At 36.7% G+C, this 20,082-nt stretch overlaps 1 protein-coding gene across 1 annotated transcript in view; it reads left to right on the top strand.

The window, feature by feature from the left end:
• LOC149847896 (Prolyl oligopeptidase family protein) overlaps positions 1-20,082 on the top strand; it is a 61,031-nt gene that overhangs the window by 15,231 nt on the left and 25,718 nt on the right. The window lies entirely within an intron of this gene.

Below are 20,082 nucleotides of genomic sequence, written 5' to 3'. Positions count from 1 at the left end.
GGGGTGGCTCAACTGGAGACTCAACTGGAGATAATTCAACATGTATCTGTGAGTCATTCAACTCCCTACTCAAGCCGAAGGAAGGACAATTTGTCTGACATGTTTCTCCTGTATTAGCAAAAAGATTTGCGCTCGTCCATGGATCATATACTTCTAATTCTCGAGATGGCAACGCTGCAGAGTCATTGACCTGCAAATTTTGTTCGTCAAAAACAACATTTCTGGAGGTCCTAATACGTTTTGTAGTAGGATCATAGCATCGATAACCTTTGTATTCATCTGCATACCCAACAAATCTGCACTTGACAGCCTTGTCCTGAAACTTATTTCGCAGAGATGAATCAACATATACATAACATACACAACCAAAAACACGCAGCTCATCGTAAGAGGGATTTTGCCCGAATAAAGTATAATAGGGAGATTTCCGATCCAAAAGTGCCATAGGAAGAAAATTTATGATATAAATAGATGTGTGAAAAACTTCTGTCCAGAGACTAACAGGCACATTGCTATCATGTAACATGCTCATCACGCTCTCGACAATATGCCTGTGTTTCCTCTCCGCAACCCCATTTTGTTGAGGAGTATGAGGGCAAGAAACCTGTCGACTTATTCCTTTATCTCGAAGAAAGGCAATAAACTCGTTCGATGAATACTCTCCTCCACCATCACATTGTAAATGCACAATATCACAAGCAAACTTTGTTTTGACCATCAAATGGAATTCTCGAAATATTTGAAAAACTTCATGCTTGTGTTTTAAGAAATATATCCAAGTATAACGGGAATAAGAATCAATAAAGATAACATAGTAACGACTGATAGAAAGAGAATGAATAGGTGCGGGTCCCCAAACATTAGAACAAATAATCTCAAATGGCTTTGAAGCTCTTTTATTTATAATATGAAAAGGAAGAACATGACTTTTGCAGAGTTCGCATGAAGAACATTTATTATCATTACCAAAAAATGAACATAAACTAGACTCTGGAAGGAGACCATCAGATACAAGATTTTCAACGAAACCCCGACTACAATGTCCCAAACGACTATGCCAAATATCTGACTTATTACAATGAGATGAATTAAAAACTTCCAATGAAGGAAAAAACAAAGACTCTGAAGGTGAAGACACTGAAGAATGCTTGGACGACTTCAACTGGAGAACTGAGACTGAAGACGAAGACACTGAAGGAATCTCCTTGAAGACGTACATGTTTCCTTGTCGCTCCCCCTTAGCGAACGTCTCCTTCGTTCGTAGATCCTTAACATAAACAGAAGAGGGAGTAAATTCGACGGAAGAATTCATATCGTCAACAAGTTTAGCTACAGAAACAATGTTCTTTTTAATATTGGGAGCAAGAAGTACATTGGACAAGTGAAGTGAGGACTTTGACATAGGGATATGTGCACTGCCAGTATGACTAATGGAGTGATAAGTTCCATCTCCCGTAACTATACTACCTTTTTCAAAATAAGGCAATAAGTGAGATAACTTACCCGCATTACCCGTAACATGTGTGGCGGCACCTGAATCAACATACCATTCACCTTGTTCATTTTGCTTGATCGTCATCTGAGACAATGCTGATAACAAAAGTTGTTGCACATCTGTGGATGGCACTTTTGTGCCCACAGTGGTAGCTGATTTATTCTCAATTTTGTTTATTTTTCCTCTGTTCTGTAGATTAAACCAACAATCAGCTTTCACATGTCCTCTTTTGTTACATAAGAAACAAGTGGGCACTCTCCTCTGATTTCCTGTATTAAAAATCCCTGAAATATTAGGTATAGGCAAGATACCACGTCCTCCCTGCCCAAAACGTCCGCGGCCTCTGCCTCCTTGATGCCCTCCATTCCCTCGTCCAAAACCTACAGAAGTGTCCATGGCCAAAACTGAATGAGGACGAGCTGATTCATTTCCTTCTGCCCTTTGTTTCATAATCATCTCATGATGGAGAAGTTTCACTTGAAGATCGTCAAAAGTGGGCAACTGTGGAAGGCATGATAAAGCTGTGGTAAGCATGTCAAAATCAGGGTCCAATCCATTGAGAAGTTGTTGAACTTTATCTTTATATGCAATAGCACTTCCAATAACCGCCAATTGATCAATAATACTCTTCAAGCGGCCTATGTATTCCATGACTGTCATAGAGCCTTTCTTCAAACTTTGAAATTCATTTTTTAAGTACATAACTCGGGTTTCTGATATCTGAGAATATGTCTGGGACAACTTACTCCACAGATCCGCCGCAATGCAATCATCTGAAAGAGTAACCAACACTTCTTGAGGGAGTGTTGACGTAATATAAGCAACCAAAGACTGATCCCGCTTCCTCCAAGCTGTATACTCTGGATTCTTAATAGAGATGGTATTTGTGTCACCCTTCTCATCCTTGGTTTCCTGCAAAATAAGTCATGGTGGTATAGGAACTAAACCATCCAGATGTTCATCGAGATCCTGACTCCGTATAAAAGGAAGGATTTGCCTCTTCCAAGTCAAAAAATTAGAATGAGTAAGTTTTTCTGTAACGAGCTGACTCAAGAAATTTGCAGAGGGACCGGATGACGATGAGTAATCCATATCAATGGGACAATGAATAAGCAAACAAAACGAATGGAAGAAACAAACAGGCTTGAGATCACTTAATCAATAAGGAGAACTTCAACAAGACATGTACCTGTGCGACCGATATCTGGAAATAACTTTTTTTTTTTAAACAGAATCGAGATTATAAACAGTTACAATCTGCCTGTAGGCGTTGCACAGGGGACACTAAATAGCAATAAAGGAAAAAATTTCTGGAATCAAAGAATGACAACAACAACAACAACAACTACGCCTTCATCCCAAAACAATTGGGGTCAGCGATATGAACCAAAAAAGAAATTCATTTTGGGTCTTCCACATGAATCCTTTTCCTCCAATCATTTCTATCCAATGCCATGTCCTCAGTGAGGTTCAAAGCATTCATATCCTTTCCTATCATCTCCATCCAAGTCTTTCTAGGCCTACCCCGACCTCTTTTAACTAATATATTTTCCCATTTCTCCAACCTTCTAACTGGAGCATCATTAGGCCTTCGCCGAATATGTCCAAACCACCGTAAACGATTCTCTCGCATCTTATTTTCAATGGGTGCAACACCTACCTTCTTACGTATCTCCTCGTTCCGAATCTTATCTTTTATTGTATTTCCACACATCCATCTAAGCATCCGCATCTCAGCTACACTCATTTTTTGAATATGCTGTCTCTTGGCAGCCCAACATTCCGTACCATATAGTAAAGCGGGTCTAATAGTCGTCCTATAAAACTTTCCCTTCAACCGCAATGGCATTCTACGATCGCACAACACTCCAGTTGCACTTTTCCATTTCATCCACCCAACCTTTATCCTATGATTTACATCTCCATCAATTTCTCCATACTTTTGAATGATGGATCCCAAATATTTGAAATAATCATTCACCGATATTTCTTGCTCACCAAGCTTCACTACACTCCCATCACTACTTCGTTGCTTACTAAACCGACATTCCATATATTCAGTCTTACTCTTACTCAACTTAAAACCTCTAGCTTCCAATGTCTGTCTCCATAATTCTAACTTAGCATTAATCCAAGCTCTAGACTCATCAATCAAAACAATATCATCAGCAAACAACATACACCACGGTACATTTTCTTGAATTGATCTCGTAAGCTCATCCATCACTATCGCAAATAGGAAAGGGCTTAAAGCAGATCCTTGATGTAACCCAACCGTTATCGGAAAATTGGTTGTCACTCCTCCACAAGTGCGGACATTGGTTACTACTCCTTCATACATATCTTTAATTATACTAATGTACTTGAGAGAAACACCTTTCTTCATCATTGTCCACCAGAGAACGTCCCTAGGTACTTTAATCAAAGAATGAATAATAAAAAAAAACTGACACGTTAAAAGTGGAAAACAAAAGAGGTTTGCAATAAGAGACAGATGGGGAGACGAGTTGCAGTTTTATTAAAACTGACAAACATTAAGAGGTTTATGGCTGCAGTCAGAGAGGAGAATAAAAAAAATTTTTGAGATTGGGAGTTGCAACAGATTGGGAGTTGCAATAGACAGATTGAAGAGCCGAGTTTCAATAGGGCAACGAGTTTCAATAAAGGAGAGAATGAGAAAGGGGAAGATTGAAGAGCCTGTTTGAGATTGGGAGTTGCAACAGATTGGGAGTTGCAATAGACAAATTGAAGAGCCGAGTTTCAATAGGGATGACGAGTTTCAATAAGGGTAGGAGACGAGTTTCAATAAGGGGATGAGTTTCAATAAAGGAAAGAATGAGAAAGGGGAAGACGAGCCAAAACCTGGTTTTACAGATCTCGCTGAACAGGCCTCTAACAGGATTCCGCAACCCTGAGCTCTGATACCATATGAGACTTCGTAGTCTGTGGTTCAGCCTGCACAGAAAAGTAGAGAGAGAGAGAGAGAGAGAGAGAGAGAGAGAGAGAGAGAGAGAGAGAGAGAGAGAATCGGCTGGGGCGACACTCTATTGCACGACCTCCAAGCCCTAATCTTCATATGTATAAACAGGTATACAACTATCCTTGTAATATCAGAGATATTACAAGGATGCCATTAATGAGTAATATACAGCATGCGTTTTCAATTAACATACCATGCGTATGGAACTGGATCCAGATCCATACGCAAACTATATTTTAACGCTGACTCTCTGTGAACTGTCTAGCAAAAGTGTGATACTCGTAGTTCTCCCAAAAGCTAGTCGCTTCACTGATCTCCTACGGCTGCGAAAACCATAAAAGTATGGGTATCAGAAATATGAGGAATTCTGTGTACAGGTACCTTTAATGAAATAAAAGAGCATAAAAAATACAGATAAAATTCATGCAATAACTTAGAGATATGCAATTATGACAAATTCATAATTCAATTAAGCATTCATGCAATAAGAAACAATTATTAAATAACAAGAATCACCATTTAAGCAAAACAACCATTTAACATGTATTAGGAAACAACATCGTGCAACTACCAACATGTAACAATTAAGAGAACAAGTAATTATGCATGATCTAATGCATAAAAGAAATATCATGACTTCAGTGCAATCCATGAGTAAATTATTATCTTTCATTAAAGTTTTCCTTTCATATGTATGTCCCTATTAAATGTACACAATTTAAGTTCATTTTTTTTAAATTACTGTTGCCCGCGGATACACCAAACATGTATAATTTCTCGAGGTTAAGTAGGGTTTTCAGGGTAACTTAGCACACAAGTATTTTATTACTGGGTTTCAAACTTAGCCCGCGATCGAATCACCTTCGGAACATTAGACCTTTACATCTAATGTCGGGACACTAAGGACCTCCGCATCCAATAGTGCCACTTTCTTGGTATACCAAAACACCAGTTGTGTCTAACACACCACCCTCAGGTCAAGTGACACTTTCCCTAAAACCGTGGTCAGGAGAAAGAACCTCAATATCGAGTTCAAGGGTAATTAATAAAGCACACAGAGTTTTTGTATCCTCGTGATTCTTTAAAACCGAGTCTCTAAGATGCCCATTCTTTCAATGAGAGATCTGAGATCATATATTACTATGCTCTTATTCATTATCTTTTTATTAAAAGTCAATTATTAAGTTTTGCAATTCATCACTCAAAAGCTACGACAAAAGCCCGCATCTACTCCTACGAGAGCCATAATTGGACTATCGTCTGCGAGAAGGCAAAGAACAGTGCAATACAATGTAATAAAAATAAATGTGTTTTTTGCGATGCATCTAAAAGTAAATAAAGAAGGAGCAAAACCAAAGCTCGAGGTTCACCAAGCTCATGATGATCCATTTCGATCATCGATACACTATACGCAAAAAAACCCAAAACAACATGCCATACATAAGATAAATTTACATGCCTTCCAAATATATATTCGCAACTCTTTGGTTATGCACATGGCACAAAAATATTCATAAGCATGCTTTATTTCATTTCATATGCTAGTGACAAATGAAAGCTTTCATTTATTACTCATTCTTTAAATTAACTGCACACTTTCCTTCATCACCCATACTCATGTCACTTGCATACTTGCAATGCATACACATATTCACATTAAGACACATTTTCTTGAAGTGTACATATACTTGTCAATGCATGCTTCCATTTGAATATACATAATTTCACAAGTGCCTGCATAACTGTCAATGAAATGTTTTCTTTTGAATATGCATTTACCTGTAGATGCATGTTTTCATTAGGTTTGCAAATGACTCTCAATGCATATTTTCATTAAGTTTGCACTTACCTCTCAATGCACTGCTTCACTTTGGAATAAACATATTCACACTTACACAAACACAACACATGTTAAAATTTTTAAAATACAAGAGCCAAACACCAGTACTCACAATTTTTTTTTGTTTTATAAAGAGGTTTACCAACTAACCCCAAGGCCGGGCCGGGCACTGGGCTGCCAGGCCTGTCCCAGTCCTACTCAAGATCCTTGCCAGCCCCGGGTTAGCCGAGCCAGCCCATCGGCTGGGCCTGACAGCCCTTGCACAGGCCCAGCCCGGGCCTGTATAGGTGCTGTCAGGGCTGGGCAACCCAGAGGCAAGTTTTTTTTTTTGTTTTAAAAGAAAACTGCCCAGCCGAGTGGGCTCGGTTGGGTTCAACAAAATCGGCTGGCCTGGCAGGCCTGGCCAACTGAAACCAGTTCAGCCAGGCCTGACAGGCCGGCCAGCTCTTGGGGTTGGCCTGGTTGGTTGGCCAACCGAGCAGAGGTAGACCAGTCTGCCGACCAGACCAGCCAATGGCTTTCTGCTGAGAAATCCCTTTTTCTTCTTGTCTTTTCTTGAAACTATGAGTGATCTATGCATAATTGCATGAGTAAAAACAATAACATGTTATAAACATAATCACATTCACATGTGCCTACAAACCAAATTAAATATGTACATATTCAGAAATATCACATGAACAATAAACTTTCTTGAAGATGCACATTCGATAATGCATATATAATCAATGGGTTCAATAAGCACCCCATTGCACATATGTTTTATGCAAAATACATGCATACTACGTGAATTCAACCTATATTATCATGCACAACTTAGTCCATATCAAGATCCAACAGTAGAAATCGATATTCACCGACTAGGGTTCTAAAAGAATCACTCCTACATCAAATAAAATTCTGTTATAACATGTATACATTTTTTTTTCATAAAAGAGATGCAAGACAAGCAAAAATCTAGCCATGAAGGAAGATCCATGGATCATTCTGCATGCGTTTTTGAGAAATCAACCATAAAAACGTTTTTTCATGGATTTCATCCAAGATATTACATGAAATCGAACCGGCATTCGATTTCTCACTTAGATTCAAAAGAAAAGACCCGTACCTTGCAAAAGATTGAAGAAAATATGAAAAACAATGGTGGAAAAGGCTTGGATGGCTGAAGAAGAAGACCCTTCTTCTTCCTCCTTCCTCTATTTCCTCTCCTTCCCTTTCTCTCTCTCCTCTTTCCTTTCTTTCTCTCTCTTTCTTTCTTCTTTTTTTTTTCTACATAATGAGTGGGAGAGGGGGTGACGCCCCCCCCCCCCTCTCTCTAAGAGAGTTTCCAAAAAATGGAACTCTCTCTCTCTCCCTTTGTTTCCTAATTTTTTTGAAACTCTTTCAAAATGTTGACTTTTTCACATTTGGTAAATTTTTTTATTTTTAAAACTTTTAAAACTCTCACTTAACCAAGAATAAGGACTCTTTTAAGAAGTCCTACTCAGCCCTAAAATAAAAATTCGGAATTAATATTATTTAATTATTTAATTATTAATTAATTAGATTTATCAAGAATCTTTCAAAAATGACCAAATTAACCCAGAAGGCTCCCTAGTCTTATTAGACCCCAAATTAAAGCTTTATATTCAATTTAAAGCTGAAAAATCATGGGGCTTGGATTTGGATTCAGATTCAGATCAAAAAATCCAAACCCATACCAAAAACGAAAATGGATCAAGGTCTGGATTAAATCCAGATTAAAGTGAGTCTTACATAAGGTCCAAATCCATAATAATTTGGATCTTATGCATTGGATCCAATTCAATCCAACTCCGGATCCGTTTCGACAAACTACTCAATTTTCAAAAAAACGCGATTTTCGGGCCAACCGAAACCCGAATTCAGGAAAGTAAAACACTGTTGTGCTTAGAATTCCGAGACGCAACCAACAACATATTACACGAATATCAAATTCCGAATTTCGCCAAAAAATAACCCGAATTTCGCTTGAATTTAAAAGTCGAAAATAAAACTCTTTCTCATGCTTCAATTGGCTCGCCTCGACCTTGTCGATGAGACCTGGGTCAAGCCCAGACTCAAAGACATTAGTCTAAAAATCGAGCCTCAAACGATTTTTCTTCCGGACTTATCCAAATTTTCGTCAAAATTATAAAATGACTAAGTACCAAAACACGCGATATTACATGGGGGGGTGGGGGAAAACCATAGAGAGAGGGGAGAATAAACCCAGGGGTTGGGGGAGGAGAAAACGAGAGAGAGAGAGAGAGAGCTCGTACCTGCTGTCGCCTCCTCCATGCCTCCCTTGCCGAGCCAAGAGATGAGAGAGAGAAGAGTCAGTTGCCTTCCCAACCCCCTTTTTCTTATTAATGAAATTTAGGCTCCTACATATTCTTAAATTTTTTTATTGAGGCCTCTTTTTGTATTCATAATATCATCTTCTTCCTCTTTTATTTAAAAATAACCAAAAAAAATCTTTTTATATTTTTTCAAACACATATTTTTAGAACACCTTTTTATTTTAAAAAAAAATCATTTTACCCCTTATTCCTTTTCATTTTACCCCTTCTTCCTCTTTTGCATTTAAAATGTTATTATTATTTTCTTATATATATATATATATATATATATATATATATATATATATATATATAGCTGTGTTCCCGTAGCCATATTTTTTGAACTTGCCGTGTTGTACCCCGTACCCGTACCTGCACCTGCACCGGTACTGGGGTGACATAAAAAAGGGTGTTGCTTGGATTGTGTGATTCTATGGAGTTATATATTTAAAGTGGAATCTATTTATTTAGGACCCAGGTTCAAGCTTAATGCAATAGGTCCAATAGCTAAATCCAACTAGTATATGGATCCTGGATCTTGTTTACAACTTTTCAAAACCAGACCCTGGTTGGACATGAGTTTCGCTGTATGAAACTGGACTCCGATTTTGGTCTTGCCTAAGCCAGCTCTGTTTGAACCCATGCTGGGTCCTCAGCACCTCAAAGTGGTATGGAGTATGGATCTGGCTTATGTCCAACCTGTTAATCTGTGAAGACAGTTCACAATCCAGGAGTTTATGCCATAAAAACTGCAGAAGACTAATTCAAAAAAGGCGGATAACTGTATCTGAAGTAATTTAGAGAAATCCATCAACATATAAGCAATTTACAAAAAGCTACCCAACATTTGGGTTATTACATTTCTACATACATAAAATGACACTTTTGTTCTTTTTATTAAACAACTCACATCATCTTATGGTCTTTTGTCAAACAAATCAACAATGAAGGCATTTTGGACACTTTTTGACTTAATGAAAGTCAGCTGACTGATTTTAGGATCAAGTGTCTTTGAAACATAATTTATAAAAGAAGAGGGCTAATCATAATAACTAACACGTTAGGCGGCTTTGGTGAATGGCTAATATCCACACCCATCATACTAATTAATCAAGGCATAGGAAGATTCTGTGAGAAAAGTGATTGGGTGTAGCATGTGACTACTAATATCCAAAAGAATAGAGGGTAGTCATATATGTGTGGCCATTTCCATCCTTTGATAAACTGTTGATGTCTTCTCACCACCTTAAAGAAGGTAAATAATTGTTTTACCATCCCATGTTTTCTATCTGTTTGTGGTTCCTTTCTTATTTTCTTTACAATTTTAACAATTTTTGGTATCTCAGAAGTCAAACATAAAGCAACAATTACCGTATAGAAGATAAGTAAAGGCTTTGAGGTTCACTCATAAACCAAGCCTTCCACTCTGTGGTGTTTGGTCTTTGAAATATTTGTTTTTCAGTATCTTCCTGAAATCTTATACCTTAGATGACTCTTCTTATTCTGTTCACACATGATTCCAATGAAATTTTCACCTTATTTTTCATTAAACAGCCATTTATTCTGCACCTATTCTCCTAGCCTCGTGCGCATGCCATGGTCCCATATTTCTAACTTTGTAGTGTATTGGTGGTAGTCCATTCCTTACTATGACAACTTGATTGCTCTTCTCCTTTATTCAGGGCTTTAGAATGACTCTTTCTAACTGCATGCAGTCTTTCTCTGTTCCCACTTTGCTCAAATGGCAATACACCCTTCTTCTGAGAAGACCCAAGCCTGAATCGTATTCTAGGCAAGGGGAACTTGGGTTTCAATTAACTGGGACTGTCTACAGCTTGCATAGAGAAAACTGGAAAAGAAATGCATGCGTACACATGCACAAGGTCACTAATTTGGAGATATGTCAGCGAGGATTCTTCTAAGGCAATCTATAAAAAGTAGGTTTTCAGAAAAAAATTGAGAGTTTTTTAGAAATAAATAATAATAAAACTTAATTTTAAAATTGAAAAGATTTTCTTGGAGAATATTGTGACAGTATCACAATAGTATCAGAACATTTTTATGTTAGGCGATATTTTAAAATCTAGTGACATTTTCATGTTTTTGTTGGAGCCTTTGACAATCCAGTGTATTGCCAATATTAATTACCACACACACACACACACACATATATATATATAATGGTTTTTTGCAAATTAATCCCCTCCTTTTTTATAAACTCTTGCAAATTAGTCCCTAGTGTTAACCTCTGTTATGTTTCTAATGGAAACCGTTAAGGGCAGGTAAATGGATGATTCTGAGGACCATTTTGCAAAATATGAAAAAGGTAGGGACTAATTTTCAAAAACTCTAGAAAAAGACTCTTGTACCCTCATCCAAGGACCATTTTGCAAAATGTGAAAAAGGTATGGACTAATTTGCAAAAAATCTAGAAAAAGGATATTGTATCCTCGTCCAAGGACCATTTTGCAAAAAAAAAGTTGAATAAAAACAATCATGTTGCCCTTATTCAAGTTATCTTGTTTTTAACAGGTAAAATTTCTAAACTCGTTTTAAATGTTGATTTGAGTTGGAAAACCCTCTTTGCATATAAATCTAGCGATCCAATACTCATTTCTATCTATCTTCAAAGACCTGAATGGGATGTGAGTTAGTGACTAGAGGTTATCAGGGAACAAAATGTTTGTAACGTTATGTTGTACCATAATAGAAATCGATGCATCATAGTTTAGAAAGCTGGATGTTTGGTTCATACCATACTCTTATCGCGCTTCCGAAGCGAGTTGTCTGGGAAGTGGGCTTCCCACTTATCTAAGAAGCTTCCGGTAACTCTGGTTCATACCATACTCTTGAGTGAATCCTTTTGCTGCCAATCTGGCTTTATATCTCTTAATGGTGCCATTGGGTTTATACTTGATTTTATAAACCCGCTTCAATCCTATCACAATCTTATTTGGAGGTCTCTTCACTATTTCTCATGTCTAACAGTCATGTAAAGCTTTCATTTCTTTATTCATAGCCTCAATCCACCTTCTTACAATTATGAGAATCTATACAAATGCATTAGAAAAGTAAATGATAATCTATTTTATTACAGTAAATTCTTTCGGATTGCTTGAACATATGAAATTGGTTCTTCTTGCTTTTCAATTTGCACGAGAAAGGCCTGATGTACCCCAAAATTTTCATAACTCATCCATCTCTCAATAGGATATCTAACTCTACTTGATCTTCTGGGTTGCGTTTGACCAATAACATCTTTTGCATTACTGCTATTTTCAGCATGTTCTCTTAGTTCCATATATGTCATTCTTATGCTTCTTCTAGTATAGACAACCCTTCTTTGTACCTGCCATCTAAGACCTCTGAATTTCTTTATGTATATGTAGTCTCTGAAATGAAATGGGGATCTTCGAAACACAAGCTTAGATTAACAAGGGCAAGTGTCAAGAATGACACTAAAGCATAACCCTTAAAAAGGGTATAACTGGAAACAAAATAAAAATAAAAATGTATTCTTTATTGATATGAAAAACCAATTGCTTAAGAAGCATTGGAATAAAATACAAGAGGGGCTGCACCCCTTTATATACACAGCTGAAAGAGGACTCAATAGAGCTGTTGGAATGTGTCAGTCCAACAACTCTATTGCTAGTCAAGTCTGGACAGGACTTGACTAGCAACAGTCATTCTAGTTCAAACTGAACTAGATAACATAAAGACAAAAAATAAAAATAAAGGAAAAAAATTACAGAAAAGAAAGAAATGAAAAATGTATTTATATATATATATATATAATATTATAATATTATTATATATACATATGTGTACAGTTTTACATTTTAACACTCCCCCTCAAACTTACAGTATAATGAGCAAAAGTTTGTCTAAGAGAAAGTGAAATCGGGGAGCAGCGAGAGGCTTTGTAAAGAAGTCTGCTAACTGATATTCTGAAGTAACATATGGCAGATCAATTATTCTGTGTAGATATTCCTCTATGACGTAGTGACAATCCATTTCAATGTGTTTGGTGCGTTCGTGGAATGTTCTGTTACTGGCAATGTAGATCGCACTTTTGTTGTCACAACACATTTGTGAAGCCTTTGTTGCTTCAACTCCCATGTCAGCAAGCAGTCGTCGGAGCCAAACTACTTCCATGGTCGTGGTTGCCATGACTCTGTATTCAGCTTCGGTGGATGAGAGAGATACCTTCTGCTGCTTTTTACACCTCCACGAGATCAATGATTCTCCTAAAAAGACACAAAAGCTAGTAGTTGAGTGTCTGTTATTGGGATCACCTCCCCAATCAGCATCAGTATATGCAATTAAATCAAGAGAAGAGGAGGAAGATAAGAAAAGTCCTCGTGAAAGAGTGGACTTGATGTATCTGATAATACGCATGACTGCTCCCATATGAACAGAAGTAGGAGCATATTGAAATTGACTTGCTGTATGAACAACATGTGCTATATCTAGTCTGATAATGGATAGATAGGAAAGTGCCCCGACAAGCTGTCTGCAAGAAGTTCTCCATCATCAATCTTCATTTTAACATTAACAACTTCTGGGGTGTCAACTTTCTTATCATCAGTAATACCAGACCTGAAAACAATATCAAAAACAAATTTAGTCTGAGATAATAAATATCCTCTAGGAGAATAAGCAACTTCAATGCCTAAAAAGTATCTCAACAAGCCTAAATCAGTCATTTCAAAATGAGATTTAAGAAGTGTTTTGATTGTTTCAACTCCCTGTTTATCGCTTCCGGTGATGATCATATCATCCACATAGAGAAGAAGCACAATGATCCCTGCATCAGAATTCTTAATAAACAAAGCAGTGTCAGTTAAACAGAATTGAAAACCAATATCAATCATAACACGACTAAACCTATCATACCAAGCTTTTGGTGCTTGTTTAAGTCCATAAAGAGCTTTTTCTAAGCGAAGGACTTTACCCTTAGGAATACTTAGACCAGGAGGGGGTTCCATGTATACTTCTTCAACTAGCTTTCCATTTAAAAAAACATTTTTGACATTCATTTGAAAAATAGACCATTTTTTGATAGAAGCTAAGGCAATTAAGGTTCGGACAGTAGTCATACGAGCCACCGGAGCAAAGGTTTCTTCATAATCAATCCCATATTCTTGGGCATAATCTTTGGCTACTAAACGGGCTTTATATCTTTCAAGAGTACCATCACTCTTGGTTTTAATTTTATAAACCCATCAACATCCTATAGTTTTCTTCCCTGAAGGAAGATCTTGAATATTCCATGTAGAAGCCTTTTCAAGTGCATCTAATTCAACTTTCATGACTTCTATCCATTTGATATCATTTTTTGCTTGAAAATATGTGGATGGTTCTTCATATGAGTGAATTAATGCAATAACTGCCCTATATGTGGGTGAGAAAGACTCGTATGATACAAACTTTCCTGGAGGCCTCGAGATTTGGGATGATTGTCTAGTTGGAATGTTAGAATATTTTTCAAGTGCACATGGAGGATTAGACTCTTGTCGCCTGAAATATTGAATACTAGTATCTCTATGAACTTCTTCATTTTCAACATTAAGATCAATAATTCTTTGATCATCATCAAAGTTACAATCAAGGTCATATTCATCAGATGTTGATATTAGATCTAGCAAAAAGGAGTACTCAGTGACGTCTTTTAATTTTCTAAAATCAAAGAAGCTCTCCTTTTCAAGAAAGGAAACATTTATAGACACATATAGTTTATTATTTTTGAAGTCAAAACATCTATAACCTTTCTGGTTTTCAACATATCCTAAAAAAGGCACAGGGAATCGCACGAGGGGAAAGTTTATCATTTTTGTCAGTAAATATGAAACATTTGCACCCAAATATTCTTAGTCTAGAGTAGTCTGGAGAAATGTTCATAAGTTTTTCAATGGGAGTGATATTTTGTAACGAAGAAGATGACATCCTATTAATGAGATAGGTGGCAGTTAAGGCAGCTTCTGCCCAAAAGTCTTTTGGGACTTGATTTGCTATTAATAAAGTCCTAGTGGTTTCTATAATATGGCGATGTTTTCGTTCTGCCAGTCCATTTTGTTGAGGTGTATAAGGACAAGATCTTTGATGTGTGATGCCATGCAATTTAAGATAATTTTGAAAATTTGTGGATAAAAACTCTCCCCCTGAATCTGTGCGAAAAATAGTAATATCATTTTGAAACTTGTTTTTAACCATATTATAAAAGTTTGAAAGTATGAAAATACTTCAGACTTATGTTTGAGAAAGTACATCCACGTATGTCGGGAGAAATCATCGACAAAAATAACATAGTAAACAAATCCTCCTTTAGAAATTACTGGTGCAGGACCCCAAACATCCGAGTGTATTAATTCAAGTGGTCTTGAAGAGAAAAAGGTTCTGTTCTGAAATGGTAATCTTTTCATTTTGCCGAGAATACAATCTTTACAATCAAATGATTCAGAGTTACAAAATTTCCCTAGATTTGGAAAATGTTGGATTTTGGCTATATGTGGGTGACCAAGTCTCTTATGCCACAGTTCCAACTCTATTTTTTGAATATTATAACAAAGAGCTTTCTTCGGCATTTCCAAAAAATCCATGTAATAGAGTCCTCCTTCTCTATGGCCTTCCCCAATCAGCTTGCCTGACTGACGATCATGTACCCAACAACCATGAGAAGAAAAAGAAATATTACACCCATAATCAGAAATTTGAGATACAGATAAAAGATTTAAATTTAATTTGGGAACATGTCTAATTTCTGGAATAATTTTTTTTTTGTTTTATAAATTTTTTCAAAATTTCCTATTCCTTCTATTTCAAGAGAAGTCCCATCAACAGTAAAGACCTTTGACACACTTGTTTTATTTTTAACGCATTTGGATAGACTTTGATTATTTGGGGTCATATGAAAAGATGCACGCGCCGGTTGAAGCTTCAGATGAGGAAGAGGCACCTTTGATGAGAGGCTGAAAAATCTCCATTAGTTGGGCCAGGGAAACTAGTGCATCATGATCTTTAGGCTCCGATCCAGCAATTGCAACTCTTTTTTCTCTCAGCTCCTTAAGTTTGGGGCATTGTGGCCTGTAGTGTCCCGGTTCATGACAGTGATGACAAATAACTTTCTTCTTATCATAGTCACCATTTTGTCGGTTAAAGTGAGGAGGCCTATATGATCGAACATGATTCCCTGGTCTAGACACGGCTAAAACGGAATCATCTTCAATTTTTAAAAAACCTTTCCAGAGACGATTTTCTTTCATTGTTAACTCTTCAATAGTTTCAACAATAGAAGGAATTTTTCCCCGGTGAAGTAGGGCCGATTTAGTGGTTTCAAATTCCGGCCTTAATCCAGTGATAAACTGGTAAAAATGTTCAGCATCGAGTTGTTTCTGACGAAGCTCGATGTCTTCGGTACAATGCCACTTTGGTTCTAAAAGGGAAAGTTCTTCCCAAAGTTCGAACAACCCATTGTAATATTCACGAATAGTTTTGTCTCCTTGTGTCATCATTCGAACTTTTTCTTAGAGGTTGCACACGTGTGCAATATCTTTAAGGGAATACATATTCTTAAGGTATTCCCATGCCTTATCGGCATGATCAAATTTGGTAAGACTTGAGCATTTTTTAATGTCAACGCTATTGATAAGCCATGACATTATCTTCGCATGAGATATTCTCCATTCTTTCCATTTCTTCTCGTATGAGGCAATAGCCTTGATTTTCTCTTCTTCCGATAGAGGGACCTCTTTATCTCCCTCCTTTTTAGTAAGAGATAGCTTAGGTTCCGAATCGGAACCATCCACAATCCTCCATAAGCCTTTTCCCCATATATGGTGCTTCATGATTGAAGCCCATGTTACATAGTTCGTATCGCTTAGTTTCATAGGCATGATGGTGACTTTATCATTGTCATTCATCGATTACAAGGAGAGAAAGAATAGGGATAGAAGAGAAATAAGAAGGAAAATGAAAAAGAAAGAAGAAAAAAAACAATACAACAAGATGTGAAATCTTCTCTAATGAAGTGATAAAACACTTCTCTTTAAGTGGCGAACACTTTTGCAAACGGGCACGGAAATCGAGGCAGATTTTCCTCAAGATTTAGTACTTCCGCGGCTCTGATACCATGAAATGAAATGGGGATCTTCGAAACACGAGCTTAGATTAACAAGGGCAAGTGTCAAGAATGACACTAAAGCATAACCCTTAAAAAGGGTATAACTGGAAACAAAATAAAAATAAAAATGTATTCTTTATTGATATGAAAAACCAATTGCTTAAGAAGCATTGGAATAAAATACAAGAGGGGCTGCACCTCTTTATATACACAGCTGAAAGAGGACTCAATAGAGCTGTTGGACACAGTCCAACAACTCTATTTAGAGCTGTTGGAATGTGTCAGTCCAACAACTCTATTGCTAGTCAAGTCTGGACAGGACTTGACTAGCAACAGTCATTCTAGTTCAAACTGAACTAGATGACATAAAGACAAAAAATAAAAATAAAGGAAAAAAATTACAGAAAAGAAAGAAATGAAAAATGTATTTATATATATATATATAATAATATAATATTATTATATATACTGATGTGTACAGTTTTACATTTTAACAGTCTCCAGCCATATTAGAATTGTCATCTTGCTGCCCATGAATTTATGACATTTTTTCTTGGGAAGGAAGAACACCATTTTGGATTGAAAACAACTCTTCACTTGGCCATGGATGATAAAATTCCACATCATTTGGCTTTTTTCCTGAACATAATCTGCATTAAAATCATACTCAAAGAAAACTTCATCAAATACAACATTTATAGAGATTCAAATGCATTTGTTTTTAACATCATAACACCTGAACCCTTTGTAATCATCATCATACCCAACAAATTTGCAAACACGATCTCTATCTTCAAACTTATTTTTTAAGGATTTATCTATGTAAACATAGCAAATGCATTCATAGGCCCGTAATGAATCATAATCAGGATGCTTCCTATATAATGTGAAATAAAAAAACTTATAATTCAAAATTCTCATTGGCAACATATTTATGACATAAACAACATAGTGAAAGGCTTTTGTCCAAAGAAATAAGGGAACTCAACCAATGTGTATCATAGCAAGAGCACTCTCAACAATATGACTATGCTTTCTTTCAGTAAAGCCATTTTGTTGTGGGGTGTAAGGGCAAGATACTCTTCGGTTAATTCAATTATTTTCAAGATAAGTAATAAATTCCTTCAAAGAGTACTCGCCTCCACCATCACATTGAAAATTCAGAATAGGCATAGAAAATTGATTTTTAACTAAGATGGAATTTTATGAATATATTGAAAACTTTATGCTTATGCTTCATGAAATATATTCACTTATAATGAGAAAAGTCATCAATAAAAGAAACATAATAACATCTGCCAGAAGATGTGATAGGCGTTAGACCCCATATATCAGAGTATGCAATTTCAAAAGGTTTCAAAGCTCTTTTATTCCATGAATTGAACAAGTACATGACTTTTTTGACAATTGACAACTAGGACATACAATATTAATAGACTCACAATCTAAACTAGACTTAAGAATAAGATTACTAGAAACCTATGTCACATGGGTGCGGGTGCGGGGGTTCGGCACTTCCAAAAAACCCGGGTGCGGGGGTGCGGCAGGGGCAAAAATGTAAATATATATATATATATATATATATAAGGGAGAGAGAAAATCCTTTACGAAAAAAGGATTTGAAAAGCAGCTGTCAGCAGCTGACATGAGCTGACCTGAGCTGACAACTCCTGTCAGCAGAGAAAACCCTTTACGAAAAAAAGGAGCTGACAGCAGCAAAAAGGAGCTGTCAGCAGAATTTTTTTTTAAAAAAAATTTCGCAGCTCAGCTGACAACAGCTGTCAGCAGAGAAAACCCTTTACGAAAAAAGGAGCTGACAGCAGCAAAAAGGAGCTGTCAGCAGATTTTTTGTTTTTAAAATTTCGCAGCTCAGCAGCTGTCAGCAGATTTTTTTTTTAAAAAAATTTCGCAGCCCATTTCATAGGGCAATTTTTTTTAAAAAAAAAATCCAAAAAAGAAAATGGACCTAAATGATCCTGGGTGCGGTCAACGCACCCAGGATCGGGTTGACCGCACCCGGTGCCGCACCCGCTCCCGCATCGAGTCGCGTCGACGCGGGTGTGGCACCCTGCTAGCTGAATCCCTGTGACATAGCTAGAAACCAATCTTTCAATAAACCCATAACTACAATGAGCAAAATGACTATGCCAACTATTGGCTTTATTTAAATTAGATGATGAACTAAATAAAACAAGACTCAATAACTTTGAAATCGGCTTTGAAACAAAGTCAGCCAAGATTTCTTTCAACAATAATTTGGCTCTCATGTCCTCAAATGTGAGGGGCAATCCAGAGTATTGCAAAGTTGTGGAAAGAACGTGATAATCTGAGCCAAGTCTAATTAACGCCTACTAGACCATATCTTTGTCTGACACCTCCGAACCAACCATGACCAGCTGATATGTAATAATTTTTATCTTGTTCAAATATTCCATGATTGACATGAAACCTTTATTCAAGTTCTGAAACTCCTTCGAGAACATAACTCGGATTCTGAAATCTGAGAATACGTTTGGACTAGTTTGGTTCAAAGTTGCAAAGCAGTGCAGTTATCTGGAATACCAATAAGCATCTCTTGCGATAAGGTGGAGGTGATATATGCCATTAAAGCCTGATATTTTCTCATCCACCCATCAAACTCTGAATTTCTAACTGGAATAGACTAAATGACCACCCCTTTGTCATTTTTTTCCTCTCTCATGATGTACTCTGATGGAGGGATGATAGACCCATCAAGATGCTCAGAGAGACCTTGACTCCTAATAAAGGGAGTTATTTGCCTCTTCCAAGTTAAGAAGTTGGAATTGTTCAATTTCTCATAAACTAACTGAGGTAAAAAGGCGGCAGATAAGGAGGGCTGAGTATTAGAATCCATGATAGACTGGAATGAAAATAACAAAGAGAGAAAACCAATCACATCAATGAAAAGAGCAGAGGGAATAAACCAATCATGTCAATGCAAAGTCCAACAGTCCAACACTAAAATTTGATATGCAGCTGATCAGTTTTTTAGCTGATTTTTTTTTTTGCAGATTGATACAACAATAAAACTCACCCACAAACAGAATCAACCTGAAATATTACCGACCATTCCACATCTTATCCCAACAATAAAAGGAAAATCAGTTTTGATGTGATAGCATAGAAGGCAAATAAGAAAGAATTAGATGACATGATGGAATCAAATTTGCCTTAAATCTGAATTAAGAAAAACATAAGAAAACCATACGTCAATCAAAAGGAGAGAAAATACCAAGAAAGAATAATCAACGTCAACACCACTATGTAAGTTGACTTGATTATTAT

This window comes from Nuphar pumila, chromosome 1, assembly GCF_984573655.1.
Source record: "Nuphar pumila chromosome 1, dmNupPumi1.hap1.1, whole genome shotgun sequence".
NCBI lineage: Eukaryota > Viridiplantae > Streptophyta > Magnoliopsida > Nymphaeales > Nymphaeaceae > Nuphar > Nuphar pumila.
The sequence above is the reverse complement of the archived record's forward strand: the minus strand, read 5'-3'. Positions and strand labels throughout refer to the sequence as shown.